This window comes from Vidua macroura, chromosome 1 (genome assembly GCF_024509145.1).
Source record: "Vidua macroura isolate BioBank_ID:100142 chromosome 1, ASM2450914v1, whole genome shotgun sequence".
NCBI lineage: Eukaryota > Metazoa > Chordata > Aves > Passeriformes > Viduidae > Vidua > Vidua macroura.
Window position 1 is genome coordinate 151,086,684 of NC_071571.1, and position 18,431 is coordinate 151,105,114.

General features: G+C 38.8%; 1 protein-coding gene across 14 annotated transcripts in view; it reads right to left on the minus strand.

The window, feature by feature from the left end:
• Positions 1 to 2,160: 2,160 nt before the first annotated feature.
• The window catches only part of TSNARE1 (t-SNARE domain containing 1), a 452,764-nt gene continuing 436,493 nt past the window's right edge, over positions 2,161 to 18,431 (minus strand). For all 14 annotated transcript variants that reach the window (XM_053974698.1, XM_053974688.1, XM_053974691.1 and 11 more), the window contains one exon: positions 2,161 to 2,552. The gene's annotated coding sequence lies outside the window, so the exon portion shown is untranslated. The remainder of the gene's footprint in view (positions 2,553 to 18,431) is intronic.

Here is an 18,431-nt window from a genome sequence, read left to right on the forward strand (position 1 = left end):
TCCAGCGTGGGCTCCTCTCTCCACAGGGTCCCAGGTCCTGCCAGGAGCCTGTGGAGCCCCAAGAGCTGCAGGGGCTCGGCTGCCTCACCACGGGCTGCACCCCAGGCTGCAGGGGAACCTCTGCTCCAGTGCCTGGAGCAGCTCCTGCCCCTCCTTCTGCACTGACCTGGCTGTCTGCAGAGCTGTTCCTCTCACACATTCTCACTCCTCTCCTCTGACTGCTGCTGGGGTTCCACTGCTCAGCCTGGAGAGGAGAAGTCTCTGCACAGACCTCATTGTACCATCTCAATATATGAAGGGAGCTTGTAAGAAAGACAGATATTCTTTTCACCAGGGCGTGTAGTGACAGGACAAGAGGCAATGGTTTTAAACTGAGAGAGGGGAGAGATTTAGATTACACATAAGGAACAAATTGTTTATAGTGAGGGTGGGGAGGCCCTGGCACAGGTTGCCCAGAGAAGCTGTGGCTGCCCCATCCCTGAAGTGTTCAAAAGCCAGGCTGGGAAAGGGCTTGGAGCAACCTGGTTTAGAGGAAGATCCCTGTGGCAGGGACTTGGACTACACCACCCTTGAAGGTCCCTGACAAAACAAACCATTTTCTAATTCTATGATTTAGCATGAATATACTGTTTTATAATGACCTCGTGAATTGTTTGGGCTTTTTAAATGATGTTTACCATTATAACCAAGTCTATAATACACAACAGCCCATCTTACTTGCCACAGAATTTCCTCTTTGCTTGAAGCTGGGCAACCTCTGTAGTTTCAGCAGAGAATCTTTACCTGGGTCATCAATGCCAAATGATCTGCTGTGTGAGCTGGCCCAGGGAAAGCTCAGTCATACTAATGAGGTAATCACTGAGCTCCTAATGAATGAGATTAGTGACTGGGCAAGGATTGTTTGTCCTGGATCCCTTGTTCAAATACAGCTCGAAGCTCTCAAAATATTTGCTTGCAATCAGCTACGAGCTGGGCTCATTTCAGCTCTCACTAACTAGATGAAAATTATTTTCATCTCTGCAGGATTTGCCAAGTGTGCTGATGGAGGCAGCCTGCAGTTTGTGGTGGAGAGAAGAGAAGAGTTCCATTTCAGAAGTAAACTCTGTAGTAAGGTAAAGCCATAGGTGTCATAATTTCTAATTTCATGCCAGCATGAAGCTTGGCTGGAGAAGAGGAAGAGTGTCACTCTATTCATTCGCTTTTCTTAATAGTAATTAATGAATATTTAATGTAACATATACCAATCCAGTTAGGTAGATTTTATATATTTAAAGAAAAGCCACCAGAAACTGTGACTTGTGTTTCTTCTCCAAACCTGACTGTGCTGATTTAAGAAGTTTCACAGTTTTGACCCTGAGTGAGCTTAAGTACCTGCAAGATTTCTCTGAGCATTTCCTGCGCTCAGCCTTTACTGATGAAAGACTGTGTCAGCTCTTTGGAAAGGGAGCATGTAACTGATATCAGTGCAGGTGAGAATCCAGTTTAATATTTGTTATTCTTTTCTAAAACTTCACAGTACCCAAACCCCCATAACATATAGAGGCAACTTTTTTTTTTTTTCTTTTTCTGGTAAGAAATATTTTTGTCAAAAGATTTTGCTTTTCCAAAAGAGTAAAAAATATATAATTTTGTTAAATTTTCTTCAATAATTCCTATGGCGTTTTAATTAAAACTATTTTTGAAATGCTTTATTTACTGGAGAAAAACTGCATTTATAATACAGGACACATTTAAAGATGAATTTAAATGGCACTTTCAATCATGTTGTCAGGAGAAAACATTATGGATGAAAATGGAATAAAATCACAAATGTTGGTTGCATTGAAACCTATTAAATGATGTCTAAAGCAAGATTTGGTAACTTGTTTTTTTTTAAAGGCTGCCAAAAAATCATAATATAATATTTTGTTTATTTGTCCTGCTCTTTCACTGATGTTTCTCATGAATAAATATGGTGTTCTGTGCATACAGTGGGATCAAATAAGCATCTAATTGATGTGTTGTAAATGGCACATGAAATTGTGGAAGTGCTTAGCTCAGATCCAGCAGAGCAAATTCTAAAGCAGCAGTGCACAGTAGGGGAATCTGAGCTAAATTAATTTTTAAACATACAAAAACAGTAACCAAAAAAAAAAAAAAAAAAAGAACCAGACAAACATCTTGACTTTCACAGTTTTAAATGAGCAGAATTGGAGATCAGGAGCATGTTAAAAACACAAACAATAGAGATGAATTAACAGCTACTTATCTTACAGCACATTGTATAGCCAGTCTGGAGGCAAAGAAATAGAATTCCCCAGATACAAGGGGGCATAATTAAAATCTGTAACATAAGGTAAAACATGCTTATGATGAAGAGGGGGGGAAAATAAGCAAAATTATTCACAATGATACCAACACACAGTATAAAACTTAATTTTTCATTCATACAATTAGTGCTTCTTGGTTATAGCAGGTTTAATATGACGTGATCAGAAATGCAGACACGGACGTGGGGCCAGAATGTGCAATGCCTTGAGAATCCATTCCACTTCCCAGGGTGACCACAGGCTCTGTAAAACCAAGAACAGCTGGTGAGTATCCACAGGAGCCCCAGAGAATTTCTGGTGCAGAGGTGTCACTGATGGAAGGGTGGCTGCTCCCAAAAGGCACAGACAACAACGAAGCAGATTAAGCTCAGGAAAGTGTATTTTCACTGACTGCAGGCTAAGGTAATTGTGGAAGTAGAAGGGATGAGAAGACTGGGACAGATTACCCACAAAGGTTGTGGAGTCCTCATCCCTGGAGATGTTCAAAACCAGGTTGTAAGGGGCTGTGAATAACCTGGTCTAGGGAAAGATTCCCTGCCCATGGCAGAGAGGTTGGAATGAGATCATCTTTAAGGTCTCTTCCAACCCAAACTTTTTCCATGGTTCTGTGATTGAGAGTACAGAAAAAAAAAAAAAAACAGATTCATCAAGAGAATACAGCATTTAACCTGCTGTAGCAAGGAAAAGAGTAAATTTTGTGTTCTTTTCAACCTAGAGAAAAGTACATTTAGTTTTAAAAATATATTTTTCTGCAAAATGGACAAAGAATAGAAGACAGATCATGACACTGATGCACTTTGCTGGACAGAATATAGCTGAGAAATTGTATTTTTTCCCATTTTTCCATACCATGAAAAAATTAAAACCTTAGGCACTTCCTCTGACTAGAAACAACTCATTGTAACTTGTAGATGTCTAATTAGAGATAAAAAACATGTAGATCTAAACCATAAAATGTTTACACTATTCATGTAGACAAGATAATGGATTAAAAAAAGGGCAATTTTTGATCAAAGAGTCTGTTTCTCTCCAATTATTGTAAAAGAAACTTCTTAAGAAAGACATGAGCAGCAGGATAGCACCTCCAAGATCAGCACTTTGCACTTCTGAGGTTACACAGATTGTATTTTTGCACTCACCACCTATGCAACAGCCCTGAGTGTTTGTAGGAAGCATCACTATGAAATATATCAGCAGGCTTTTGTAGTGTTTGTGTTTATTCTACCTCTACTTCCTCAGTGACTATGTTTGTGTACACATGCAGTCTAAGAAAATCTAGTTAAACTTGTTATCCAGGGTGAGGAGAGGAATGAAAAACTGGTTTGTCATTATTATTACTGAAGACATAACTGCTAATAACTTATTTTCTTTTTTCTAATTCTTTTTAATACAGGTGAAAGCCTCAGAAACACTGTTTTAATTATGCTTTACTGCAAACCAACAAAGTGTTATGATCAGACACAAAGCAGCCAAATACAGACACAAACATATTTTCATTTATGCTAATTTTTAAACTGCTCATTTTAAGGTTGTTCAGATAATATTTTTGAAACCAGATGTCCATTATGTGCTGTGCTGCAGATACAAAGCTGAGATGAGAGTTCCTGCATTGTATTCACATAAACACTTCAAAGAGGCAATAGAAAAACCCTAATGGAAGGGTACCCTTCTGAAGATGACATTCATCCCAGCTAATTTAAGGTCTAAGCACCTCCATCTGAGTAGAATGACTCCCAGGCTCCTATTACAGTAATTACAGATCTAATCAATACAACCAAAGATTTTTAGGGTTTTTAGGGTGGGGATAATTTGAATAAAGTAATCAACTCCATATTGACCTAAATTTCACTGGCTGGTATTGACTCACATTAACTGCAAAGGGATCTTCAGGATGACTTTCTCAGATGCAGAAAGGTTCACTGTTGACATCTAAATTTAGCTGCACAATTTCAGCAGCCAAAGTCCTTTTAATGTCACAAGAGGAGTTGCTCAAGTCACTCACACAAGTAAAAAAGCTCTGGAAAGGGGATGGACACCACTAATCATTTAATTGTTCCTTCCACTTGGGAACTATTCTCACTTTTCTGTTTATTTAATATTTCACAGCACTTTTTAAAGATGAAAGGCTCTAAGGTGAACCTTGAAGGTCTCTTCCAACCCAAACTATTTTATGGCATTATAGAATCCTATCATATTTCTGCAGGTGCCAGTCAACAACATGGACCACTTGTTCAAGTTACAGAATCACAGAAATTCACAGAGATTCTGGAGATGAAGCAGGGTGAGCAGGGCTGTGTCCAGTTGGATTTTGAATAGCTCCAATGCTGGAGGCTCCACAACTCTCAGCAACCTGTTTCCCCATTTGGTCAGTTTTATATTAAGAAAAAAAAAGTGTTTTCCTATGCTCAGAAAAATGTTCATATTTTTCAGGTTGTGATCACTGCCTTCTGACCTGTCAGTAGAAACCACTGAGAAGTGCCTGCTTCTACCTTCTTTATCCCCCTGCCTCAAGTATTTATAGATGAGAAAGGTCCCCCAGAGCCTTCCCTTCCCCAGGCTGCAATCCCAGCTCTCTCAGCCTCTCCTCACATGTCAGAGAGCTCCTGTGTAGGCACACACGTGCCTGTGTCCAGGAGAAAAAGAGCACAGTCAGATCCTCAGGAGCTTGGACAGAATTCTCCAAGCACTGGGATGAAGAGCACCATGGGTTGGATATGAAACCAAACCCTATGTCCAGCACAGGCCACTTCTCTTTGCAGGCTCTGCAGCTACTGGGGATTCTGAATTTTGATTTGCAGGCAGGGAAAATATTTATTTAAATTTAAATATTTAAAATGCAAAAGCCATTTGAATGAGAAGTAGGTAATCTACAGGCTTGGAGTGCAACAAGAGAGAGTCTCCAGACACAAACTGGCTAAGAGATATTTTGGGCCAAAAACCCAATGGACTTCAGGTATGTTTCAGGTTTGCTTGAGGATAAAAATGAATTAATGAATTAGAGTTACTGAGAGAGTTTGAGTTCTGTCATACTCTTAGGTTTTGATTAAAGGTGTTTTTTTACTTTTTGGATAGTAATAGTTATGCTGAGTTTAGCGGTTCTGCTCACGGACTATACAGTCTTGTCTTAGTTGCTATACAAATAGACAATCTTTAGAATAACAATCTTTAGAAAGAAATAAATTAAAATTATGCTGGAATATATCTTAGGTTTTCTTTAATGTCTTGGGAACTTTGCCAGTATAAATGTGCCTGACTTGAGGCTTTTTCTGTCTATATTTCTGTGATTATTTTCATAATCATTAAATGGAAACAGATATATTTATCTTTATTTTTTTTTCCTCCATGCATAAAGAGAGAGGGCAAATAAAAAAAAGGACCCTGCTGCTATCAAGAGTGCTAAAATTATGCTTCTGCAAGCTGACAGATCTCTTTACTGAGAACTGTAATAACAGAGTGTAAGGAGCTGCTCCAGCTGTGTGGTAGCTCTAAGCTGCAACAAGAACCTGAGGTAAGGATCCATCCTCCAGCTCTCCTTAACTCAGAGAAGAATCTTTCCCCTCTTTGAGGTTTACAGTGTAGACTCTCCTCGTTTACTTAGTCTGGGCTGTTCTGGCTGTGAATTAAAGACATGGTCTCATAGGAAGATAAATTATTCAGAGTAATAAATAATAATTTGTCCCTACCTGCTGTTGTTTCAAATCAAGTGACATGTCTGTCTGGGCAAATATGAGGATGTGTATCACACTGTGTAAATAAGCTGTGATAATATAACCTTTGACACTTGCAAATTTATATGGATTTAAGACTTTCTCATAGATACAAATCTGAATGAACTTCTCTGTTGGAGAAGGCTCACCCAGATAAATCACAGTCTATTATTAATAGTAGATGACCATTATATGTGCAAAGCTTTTGGGTGGTTAAATGCTTCTTTAAAAGTGTGAAACAATAACAATCATTAGAAGCTGATTGAGATGACTGAAGGTGGCCCACGAAATTACCAAGTGGAATTCTGCCTCAGTGAAAGGAGAGAGATGATCCAAATCTCATTAAAGTCCATGCAAACACTCTCACTGACTTTATCAGGCAGGGAGGGAGCCTGTGCCAGTGCTGGACCCTCAGCACAGATATCTTGAATTGCAGCGCACAGGAAGGAAATGTTAAGTCCTTGACTTGATTTTGCCATTTTTTTGTTTAATTCAGTTTTGTTTTCTCTTATTTTGATTTTTATTTACAGTGTTCTGGTGAACCTGTTTCCAAGGCACTACTGTCTTTTGATGTTTTTAAACTGAAACCTTCCCATATGCAAATTTACACTAATTAAATCCATGTCACAACACACTTTATCTGCTTTCCTCTGAAACTGTTGCATGCTTTATAGTTTCAGATGTACATTGCAAAGTAGCTTCCAAATATCACAGAGCTGAAATCCTGTGACATCATCTCATTCATGATGTGAATGTAGAACCTAAATTAATCTGTGAGGCTGACAGTGGAGACAGCATCTTGTAACATGAGGATCTCAATTTTCTATTTCTGAAACCCCTAAGGCAGTATTAAAGGGAAAGCAGGAAATCTATGGTTGTTTACATTTTTCTGGCTCTAGTTCCTTGTAGCTGGTAATATTCTGATTTTCATTTCCTGACAATATGGTAAATATACTTTGCTTCTGTGTTTAGGATTCAACAGATCACCAGCTTTGAACATCAACATCAAATTTATCTTAAGTGAGATAACCCTTCTCTGCAGTTGGGGAAATGAAGCTCTTCCATCTGTGGTGGCAGGGAATGGCCTCTGAAAACCCTTTCTGATCACTTTGATGAAGGTTTCAGAATGGGCTTGATATAATGGCTTTTTTTAATACATAAATTTTAATGATGTATTTTCAGGACAGAAAAGAAAAAAAAAAAGACAAGGAAAGGAAGAAAAAGGTCACAATACTTAGAAAACCTGTGGTGTTGCCTGCCTCTTTGAAGCTGAAGCTAATCAGATAGCAGATTAGTCTCAGAATTACATTTTAGACATTGTAAACCTTCCAGGCCTTTAGCTGGGCCTTTTTTCAAGTGTAGTACAAGATGATGAGATTTTGCCTTCAGTAAAGACTGTTGTTTCATCAGTTAAAGTTCATCTCTTTAAAGAATCCTTCCCACTAATTTTCTAGGGAAGTAAATGATGTCCACTTTTCATTACAGAATTTCTACAGTGCATGACTGCCCACAGCAGGAAAGCTTCTGTTGTTATTTAGCCACACTGGTCATTTCTGCTTATCCTGGAGTTCTAACAGCAGCTTCTTAAAATAGGACAGGCCTAATAACCCAGGAGTCTTCTGTCAGAAAAAAAAAAAATGAGATGGCAGGGTGATGATATACCCTGTGCAATATAGCTTAATATTCACTTACACTTTTATTTCCCCTGTGCATTCTCTTAATGGCATCAATGGTTCCCAGAAGCCACCTTTGATTCAACTTCACTGAAATAATTTCTTTTTCTGTTTAGAAAGACGGCCCAGTAGAAATCCAGGTCCTTTGGAAGTCTAGAGTATTTTTGTCCCTGATACAAAGTTCTTCAAATTTGGCAGCTGCAGCTCATTGTTAAAATGGGAGTTTTAGATAAAGATATTAATGCAAGCACATGGGTATCTGTCAGGGACCACCACAAAGAGCATAGGTGTGTTTTGTGGAGAGTATGGGTTAACCCTAAAGCAAAATTAAATCAAGGAATTAGATGATACTGGGAACAAAACAAAACCTCAGCAACAAATCCCAGTCCCACAGTCCAGGCACAGTTTGTGGGTCCAAGAAAGGTGCTGGTTATCCAAGTCAGTTCCCTGGGATTCACTAAAAGAGATCCCAAACCTTTTCCATCTTCATGTTTAGTCATGTGCCCAGTAGGAATTTACCCTGTGCATTTCTGTCTGACCCCTAAAGATTTGTCTTAGCAGTGCACAGTACATGGCAAAGTTTTTAAGAAGCGTGCAACTGGTACTCATATAAACATGTAAAAAAGGTCTGCAGCAGTGCAGAATTTGCACCTGGGAGGCAAAGCTGCAGAAGATGATATAATAATGGCAAGACATACAATGGGTGATATCACATTTCAGAAGAGAATATTGCTAGCTGAACTTCAGGGATCATGAGAAAATTCATTTCACAAAGGTGGAATGCCCAGAGCCTGGGAGGTGACACGTAATGAATTAGAGTAATTTTGCCCAACCTGTTAAAAACAAATGCTGTTATAGAAGTAGCAGTGCCATTTGCATAAAGATTTTTAAATTACCTGGTGTTGAATATGTGAAACATCGGGTAATGACATTGCAAACTCAGCTCTGATTAAATGGCAAGTGAAGAGCGAATCTCAGCAGCATTGTCTTATCACATTAAAACAAGGGGAAAATCTATTTATGAGTGAGCTGACCTCATTTTTTCTCTCATAGCCCGCTGTGTGTGGCAGAGTTCGGTATGATTGAAAAGTCATTGCATAGTTCTTTAACATGACAATGTTTAATCCAAGAAAAAGTTCTTTTTCAACCTCCAGCAACTTTCTTTTTTTGTGTGTGATACAGTTGATATAAGCACTGAATGCATTTTTTGAGGTTGTGTGAGGTTTAAAATTTGGGTTCTAGCAAGTTGTCCCAGAAGGTTCTGACAGGAAACCTCAGGAGCTGCCTGAAGCACAAACTTCATCCCTGTACTATAGCAATTCAGGAAAGAGAAATAATCAAACCCACATAATAATAAGGCTTTGCTTCTTCTCATGGTCACAAGTCACAGGAGATACTTCCTCCAAAGAAATGTGTACTCATTTTCTTTTAATATTACTTTTCTTGTAGAAGCGTTGTCACCCTGTTTAGCCTGGAGGAAAAGGATGCTGAGGGGTGACCTTATTGCTTTCTACAACTACCTGAAAGGAAGTAATAGTGAGGTGGGTGTCAGTCTCTTCTCCCAGGTAACAAAAGACAGGAGAAGAGGAAAAGATCTCAAGTTGTGCCAGAGAAGATTTAGAGTTGATATTAAGAGGATTTCTTTCATGGAAATGGTTGTAAAGCAATGGAACAGCTGCCCATGGAATAGGTAGAGTCACCATCCCTGGAAGTGGAAAAAAAATGTGTGGATCTGCACCTGAGGACTTGGTTCAGTGGTGAACTTGGTGGTGGTGGTAGGACAGTTGAACTCAATGACCTTAGAGGTGTTTTGGAACCACAACAATTCTTTGATTCTATTTCTCAAAAAAACCATCCTTGTAATTTGGGATTTCCTTCACAACATCTCAATAACAAACTAAATAAATTTATCTGAAATCATCTTTTTCTGAGGACTGAAACTCAGAAGAGTGAGGCTCGAGTTACAGAGGATGGCTGTGATTTTGCTTTGTTGCCTTGACAAGAAGGTTAAAATTTCCAGCAATGTGTGATCTAAATCTAAATGACTGAATGACCAAGAAAATACCATTGGCTGTTCTTCATCTATGGGTTCACGTTGCAATTTAAGCTGCAGTAACTTTGCTCAGCTGCAAGATGGTTCTGTGAAAGAGGCCACATCTCTTCTGAGTAGCCACTGCCTTTCCCTAGCAGGACAGAGCCCCCTGACTCACATTTGGCAACTCCTGCAATGTGGAGGGAGGAAGGAGAGAGAAAAGCAGCTTCATGAATATGTGGAATTATTCTGGGAAGCACTCAGGATAATGTGAAAACGAGAGACATAAAACACTGGCCAGCAGAGACACTAAGAGAGATTAGAAAGCAGACCTGGCAACTCATCCATTTGCACCAGTGTGGCAAATCTTGGGGTTTTTTTTTTTTTTTTTGGGAAAAAGCAGAGTTACTGGCATTTGACTTTCATCTTGGATTAAGTATCAGGAGGAAAAATGCTGACTTATGTTAAAATGTGTCTGGTTGCAGGACAGATTGAAGGAGATGGATGCTTAAGCACTGGAGTACACAGCCAAGGCTGCAAATCTCTCAGTGCCCACCCAGTGCCTTGTTACTGTTCCACCATCCCTGAGAACCTGTCATGGGGAAATACCAGGCTTTCACCTTGCAGCTGCTTTTAACTACAGAGCAAGCAAATCACAGCTGTAAAAGGTGACAGAAACCCTTAAATTCTCATTCATGTGTTACTGGAAATAAACCTTAAAAAAGCCCACAGAAGACACACAAAATGGTTGGCATTAAACTATTCCAGCTAAGGGAGCAGGAACTGTATGCTCCAGTTCTGCAGAAAGGGAGCTGGTGGCAGAATAACTTGGTTTGTGCAGAACTAGGGAAAATGAGAGCTGAAAATGTTCCCTGTCAGGAAAGAAAAACACTTCCACAGCAAGAGTTGCTGTCTCACACACTGATGGGTGTTTTCAGAGCAGCAGCAATGCATATTTAAACACAAGAAGTACCTTCCTCAGATAATTTTTTTAAAGGCTATTTAACTATGAAAGAAACAAAACTGGTTTTAGTCAGTGAGGACAGAGATAGAATGGACAAAACTCTTAACACTGGAAATAGAACTGCAACTTAATAACGTTTTCATTAAGAACAGCACTGGAAATAAATTGCTGCATAGAGAGCTAATTAAAAAAGAACTAATAAATTCTAGAGATGTAAATATAATGCATTTTTTTCATCCATCTGGGCTCTAGCTGTTGTTAACTCTGGGTGATGCTGGTTTTACATACATATGCTGGTGTTATTCCTACAGATGGTGCCAGGGCTGAGGCACAGGATGGAAGGAAGCTTCACATGTTTGCTTTGCTTACACTCTAGCAGTCAGTACTGGATTAATGCAAACCCTAATCCCATCAGAAAAGAGATATTTTAGTAGACACTAGGGAGACTAATGCAGCTGATCCCTGCTTATGGCAGGAAAACACACATATGTCAGGGATTTCACTCTGATATTTGTAGACAACCTTGGTAAATCTTTTGGACACTTCCTTATTTGGACCTTAGTGGGCTGTTCATAAATAAGGGTAAAAATATCTGAGTTGACTTTCCTTTTGATCTCTTCCACCATCCTTCCAGTGTAGGTGGGCGAAATATCCTGCCTAGTGGATGTTTATTCCCTTTTCTACTGCTCCAGATTAGTCAATATGGAATATTATGGATGAGATTCTTTTCATTCAAATTCAAATGTTCCAGATCAACACAAATCACCCTAATTTCTCTTTAGAGAGGAGATAAGACATCTTTAACCAATCTATTCAATAGCTAAAAGAAAAAAAAAATCTATGCATTAGCCTGAAAGGGATCATCAAGTAACAAGTTCAGGTTTAGTTGTCTAAACTTCAGTGACAGTAATCTCATCTTTCTTTTTTAAAATATTCTAATTCCGAAACAAATATTTCTGTACTACTTTGTTCTATTCATAGGTTTTTATGGTTTGCCCTGTATATTTTTTCTATAAATAAATTTTCAGTGACCAGATAAATGAGTGTTGCAATCCAGATTATCTTCATTTTCTTGGGTAGCACTATTGGAAATAAGAATAAGTATCAACTCTCATGTTATATCTTACTGGGACCCATCTAATTAAAGCCTTATAAATTCTTTAGTTACTGCATGGATACAATTCCCATCTTGTTTTCCCCATATTGTTCTTTCTGCACAGAAGAGCAATCCTATTCTCCAATATGTCTGTTCTCCTGCCATACTCAACAAAAAATGAATAAAATAAAACCCAGGTTGAAGGGAAGAATAGAAAAATATTTCAAAGAAAGATCTCTGAGTTACTAAGCAAGAAACAATGTCAGAACTCCCTGAGCAGGAAATAATCAGAAGCTTGGACAGTGCCCAGGGAATGTTTTATGTACATAATTTGTTATTACTCTTCCTTGAGTGCCTGTTCATGGGTACTGCTGGAGACAGTGAAGGGGTGAAATATTATTCTGTGTTGGCCAGGCTGGGTGTCCTAACATTCCCAAAATCAGCTGTGTCAGATTTATGAGGGTGCTGCACCCATTTAACTCCTCCCTGTTTATTATCATTGCTGGGAAGAGCAGCACTAAAGGGATTATGTAGAGTTCCAGAAGTGTCTCCATTTTCTTTTGGAAAGAAACAGGAGTTTCTTTGTTGGGAAGATAATAATGAGTAGTCACTGAAGAGTCAGCTACACATTATATATTCTGTATCATGCCTCTGGTTCCATTTCTGGGAGCAGAAATTATTAAGATTATATTTACTCCTTAGCATGTAGTGCTATAAGGGATTAAGAGAGAAAAGAGGGGAGATGAAGTATTTAAGGGCTCCAGTAGACACAGAGAAAGCTTTTAGGTATCAAAAAAGCCTTAAAAAAAAAAAAAAGGATATTTGTTTCGATATTTTAACATAACTTGGATACTACAGTGACTGAGCTGTTTGACATGCTTAACATAAAAGTGAAAAACTAGTGCAGACAAAATACAAGATAGGAAACTCCAGGGAGTTACTGTGTATCCATGGAATGGATAGAGATTTTTGAGTTTTCTTTATGTCTCTGTAGTTGTTTGAAAAGCAGAATTTTGGTAGTTGATGCACAGCCTTCTCTGTCCAGCACAACCAAGATCTCCAAGGCAATGGTATTTAGCAATGAATTTTGGGACTGCCCATGGACTTTTTCAGAGGGCTTTTACTGCACATCATATTTAACAGGTTTGAACAAAAGCTTACACCTCATACACACCAAGCAAATGGAGATCCTTTCCCCTCAGATACTGAACTTTCCTCTTAACAAGAATAACAGCAACACTGAAAAACCAAGCAAACAATGAAACTAAAAAACCAAAGGCATAATATTTACTGTTCTTCACCTGCAGCTGGCAGCAGCTGGAAGAATCAGAATAAACTCAAAGTACACCTTGCCAAGTGTTTCTTTAGATGTTTTTTGCCTTCACTGCACTGGGTTCCTAGTTTGGAATTCCTTCTTTGGAGGTGGCTGATTCCTGCAGCACCACATCCCAGCCCATCACTCAAAGTGACGCCTCAAATCACACAATTCCTCTCTATATTTCCCCCCTCAATAAAGCTGGAATAAAGAACTCCCTCCTCCTCTGCAGCAGGTGGAGCCCAGAGCACACCGTTGTCTGCAGCAGCAGCAATGAAGTTGGAAAGATTCCTCCACAGTGGGAGGGATCACAAACATTTGGGAGACCACTTTGCCTGTTATCCCCAACTCTAAGGATGAAGGAGAAATGAATCATTATGAGAAGGAGGGGAACACTCATTGAAACCTGTCAGGCTGTGATTTAGACCAGCTCCATCTTTGTTCTTTGGTAAGGAGTAGTAAATATTTTAAGGGGAAACAGAAATGCTACTTAAAAAGCACTTACCTAATTAAACCTCAAGTGCAGGAATCTTTATTCTGCAGAGCAGCACTCTGTGATGCTCAGCACCTCCGGCTATACCTCAGCCATATGGCACTTTAATAGGCACTAGCAGAGGGAGCCCTTTTTATATTTTAACAGATGGGAGCAAGCTACTGGGGTTGGAACAGAGGGCAGAATGAAAGGAAATGTAAAGAAAGAGAATAAAGAAAAAGGCAAAGTTCAAATGATGAATTCTTATTGAACTCTTCCACTTCTGCTCAAAACAGCTTGAGGTCTTGTTTCTTTCCTAGAAGGAGCTTCTGTTGTTTCCAACCCCTTGGAATCAGACTCGCTGATCACAAACCATTTCACAGAAGATTTACCACGTGAGGCATTGTCCTTGCAGCAGAAATACCACGGCTGATTTCAGAGTCTGCTGGCCCAAAAAATACTTGCATGAGTTTAGGAGTAGGATTGAAGATTTTATAGTGTTTACTCTGCTGTACCTGTGCCTCTGTATATTAAAGTCTCAACAAGTTGGGGCTGTATCAGAAAATTACTAGAAGACCTCAGAAGGGAAAGTCAGTGCAGAGCATGTTGCTGAGGAAACAGGGCAAAGAGAATCCAAGAAAAGAGTTAGAAATGGGAAGCCTATTTGAAAATAACTAATTTATTGAAACATTTGGCTTTCAGATAAATCCTGATCTTGTGGCCAAGGCCAATGGGATCCTGGGATGCATCAGGAAGAGCATGGCCAGCAGACTGAGGGAGGTGATCCTGCTCCTCTGCTCAACCCTGGTGAGGCACATCTGGAGTGCTGTGTCCAACTCTGGGCTCCTCAGGACAGGAGGGACATGGAGCTCCTGGAACAGGTCCAGGAAAGGGTTATAAAGATGATTTGGGACTGGAGCATCCCTGATAAGGAAAGGTTGAGGGAGCTGGGGCTGTTGAAGCTTGAGAAGAGACAGCTGAGAGGGGAGCTCATCCCTGTGTGTCCCTGTCAGCAGGGAGGGCTCAGAGCAGGGCCCAGGCTCTGCTCTGGGGGGCCCAGCAATGGCACAAGAGGAACAGGCAGGAACTGATCCCAGGAAATTCCACCTGGACATGAGGCAGAACTTCTTCCCTGTGCAGTGACCAAGCCCTGAGCAGAGACCAGAGAGGGTGGGAGTCTCCCTCACTGGAGATATTCCAGAACCCCCTGGACACAATCCCGTGCCATGTGCTCTGGGATGACTCTGCTGGAACAGGGAGGTTGGAACAGATGTCCCACTGTGCTCCCTTCCAGCCTGACCCATTCTGGGATTCCGTGTGATCTGGTAAGACTGTGGTTTTAATTGCAGCAATTGCATTCAACAAATAAGATTATCAGCCAAAGGGACCACAGGGCTAAAGGATTATTATTCCATTTACACTGTGGTTGCTACATGATTTAATGTTTCCCAAATCTGTTTGGATGGCTGCCATTCCATAGCTTTGTTGCCTCACCCAAAACATTGTGTGATGCCTGTCACACCTTCCTGTCTTTCCTTGACTATATTTCCATAAATAACATTCCTTTCATCATATGCATTTGGTTTCCACTTCACAGGGTAAGTTTAATTTGTCCCAAAAGGCCTGTGGCAAGTTTTTACCCTCTGGGGATTGATAAAACTCCATTCTAGGGAGCTCTGATGCAGAGTGGCTGCATCATTCCATGTGGTACTGCAGATAATTCTGTCTGCTGATATTCCTGCACCAGTTCTGGGACTGCATCACCCAGGGTTAAGCACCTGCAGCAGCTCAGTTTTCCTTCTGCAACATGCAAAGTGTTTAATGTGTGCTTTTGATAAAACAACTCTGTGTGTTACCTTACTCTACAAAAGCTGTGAATCCATGAAATTTATTAAAAATTTATTTAATCAGTGATTTTCCTCTATTTGTTCTACTGGTCCATTTTTCTATAGTGTCCATTGGTGTACTATAAAAAACAATGTTCTGTGAATGTGTTCTCGGAGCATTAATTCCTTTATTGAGAAAATCTCTTGTTATTTTAATCCTCCATCTGAATTCCTTATGAATAAAATTATAATTAATGTAGAGTTTTTATTTTCATTATTATTCATCACTCTCTCAATAGTTCAGTATTTTAAAAAGACAGAACTGGATGTTCCCAATAAAGCACAGATTTCATATTGTATTCAACTGAATTTTAACTACAATACATAATAAACGGAAATGTGTTAAAATGTTTATGTGTATTTCAACTTGTATTTCCCAAGCTATCTGTAGATCTATGTCAGATTTGAATGCCTGTGTGAGAAAATTAGATCTACTCATGGCTGCCACATTGGAAGTTTTTTGATGGGCTTAGTAGGTCATGCCAGCCATGACATCAAATTTTATTCTTAGAACATTATCAATTCTTATATTAAATTTTCCTTTTATTTAACACTCTTGAGACTTTTGACTGGAATTACCTGGTTTAAATGTTTAGAGTTTTTTATTATTATTATTTCTTCCTATATGGCCAGGCTTGTTTTGGTCAGGTTTTACCAATAATTGAGAAGTAATTGTCATGGATCAGCTGTACACAGGAGTGGGATATTCTAAGTCCAGCACGGGGTTCATGAAGTCAATAACAGAGTTTCAGCAATGCTTTTGTTTGGGATTTTTTTTTTTTTTTTGGGGGGGAGAGGGAATTTTTTTTAAACTTTTCTAGCTAATCCAAAACTGTAAACTGAAAGGAAGAAGCTCTTCCAACTTGAAAGTGGGAAAACAGCCGTGATGAGCCTTCTGTTAGGAAACTGGAAAGAGTTGTACCATCTTTGGGAAGTTGGTTGTAAAACTGCTGCAAGCACACTGGGTCTGGTTCTCACATTAGAAACATTTTATGCTTAATGTAATTCAGTTTATGGCCCCAGTGCACTGCAAGAGTGGTGTAAATTGGCATTAAAGTTAATGAGAATTAGGCCTGGGGAGTCTAATATTTGCTTTCTAAAGTGTTTGAAATTACTTCTGTTGTTTTATAGCAATGTTTAAAAGTCAGCACAGAGACATTATAAATAAAAAAACTTGGGTCACATCCATCCATCCATCCATCCATCCATCCATCCATCCATCCATCCATCCATCCAAGAGAAGTGTACTGCAACATTTGATGCAGAGCCTAAGCCTTGATTTAATTACAAGTAGGATTAATTTGGCCTTTTAAAATGTAGATGTGGATACAGTACTTTCTATAAATCCATGTCTTTCAATCATTTAAAACCATCAACACTTTATTCAAAGACAAAAGTTTTCATGAGCCTCATTTCACATTTCTTCTGTGAGTAAAAAAAAAGATGCAAGGATAACAATGATAAATGTAAATAGTGTATCATGAAAAAGTTTCAAAATGCTGACAGAAAATATTTGCCCTCACATGAAAGAAATGCTTTGGGAAAACAGAAACAGATATTTCCTTTACTTTCAAATGTAATAACCTTTTTAATGACTTGGGAGCCATCTGATTGTTTGTTATGAAAATTCTGCTTATGTAGGGATTTTGTTTATTATTATGGTGGTATTTGTCTTTCTCTATCTGAAATTGGTTGATGCCCAAAGGAAAGCATTAAAAAAAGAATTCACAAATTTCTGATATTTCATCATTTCAGTTATATTTTAGCAAATATTCAGATCTCTGAGGTACTCTCAGAGCTGTGCTTTGCAGTGGTGTTATATTTCTATGAGGAAGGAGAAAAATATCAAAGAAATCCAAGAATACAAATGCATCAGGTCTGTTCTTTTTAGGAGGAAAAATCTGTATGATTACAAAATAAGCAGTTGAAATCCATGTAGAAACTCTTTGCACTTACTGACTAAAAATGATCATTTTTATATAAACCAAAACAAACAAAAAAACTTCTAAGTATATTTAGTGCCATACATTATTTGAAGGCAAAAGGCAGGAGATAAACCTTAATAATTGATTAGACAAGGGGAAAAGGCCTCAAGTTGTGCCACAGGAGATTCAGGTTGGATATTTGGAAAAATTTCTTGACTGAAAGATTGGTTAAACATTGGAACAGGCTGCCCAGGGAAGTGGTGGAGTCACCATCCCTGTAGTATTTAAAAGATGTGGCACATGTGATGTGGTTTATTGGGCACGACGGGATCCAGTCAGAGGTTGGACCTGATGACCTTTGAGGGTTTTTCCAAATGTAATGATTCTGTGATTCTATGATTTATTCTAGGTGTTCAGAATATTTCTTGGAAATGAAGTTCAGTGTCCTGAAACCATCTAAGACAGAATGCAATATTCAAATGGCATGGCAAAGGAGGTGTCCTATTCTTTACATAAACTTAAGTTCTATTTGTTGAAATTTCATAGATATTCATGGTTCGTGTCTCTATGGTATAGAAATCCTGTTGAAGAAACATTTTTTACATAGACTATTAATTTGGGATAACTGAAAATGTGAGAAAATATGTCTCATGGGAATCTCTGCAAACCTCATTGACAAAATTATATGCTCCAGGCTTGAGGTTTCTTTCAGTTAATTAAAAAAGGACACATAGCAACCCCAAATCCAGTAAAGAAAAAGCCAAATTCAAAATATCACCTCCAAAACACTTTGAAGTATAGTCCAGAAAACCATACAAAGGCTTTAACATAATCCTTTAACATAAACCAACAACTTTATGTGTTTTATGTATGTGTTTTGGAAACTTGAGGAATTCTGAGTCACTACATACAGACTTTGAAATCAAAACACACATAAATATAATTTGTAGCTCGGGCTATTTTTTTTGTGGGGGGGTAATCATTACAGAGGATGTCTTAATAAAGGAATTTAAATGAATGGGGAAATAGATTTCTTTCTCTTTCCCTATGCA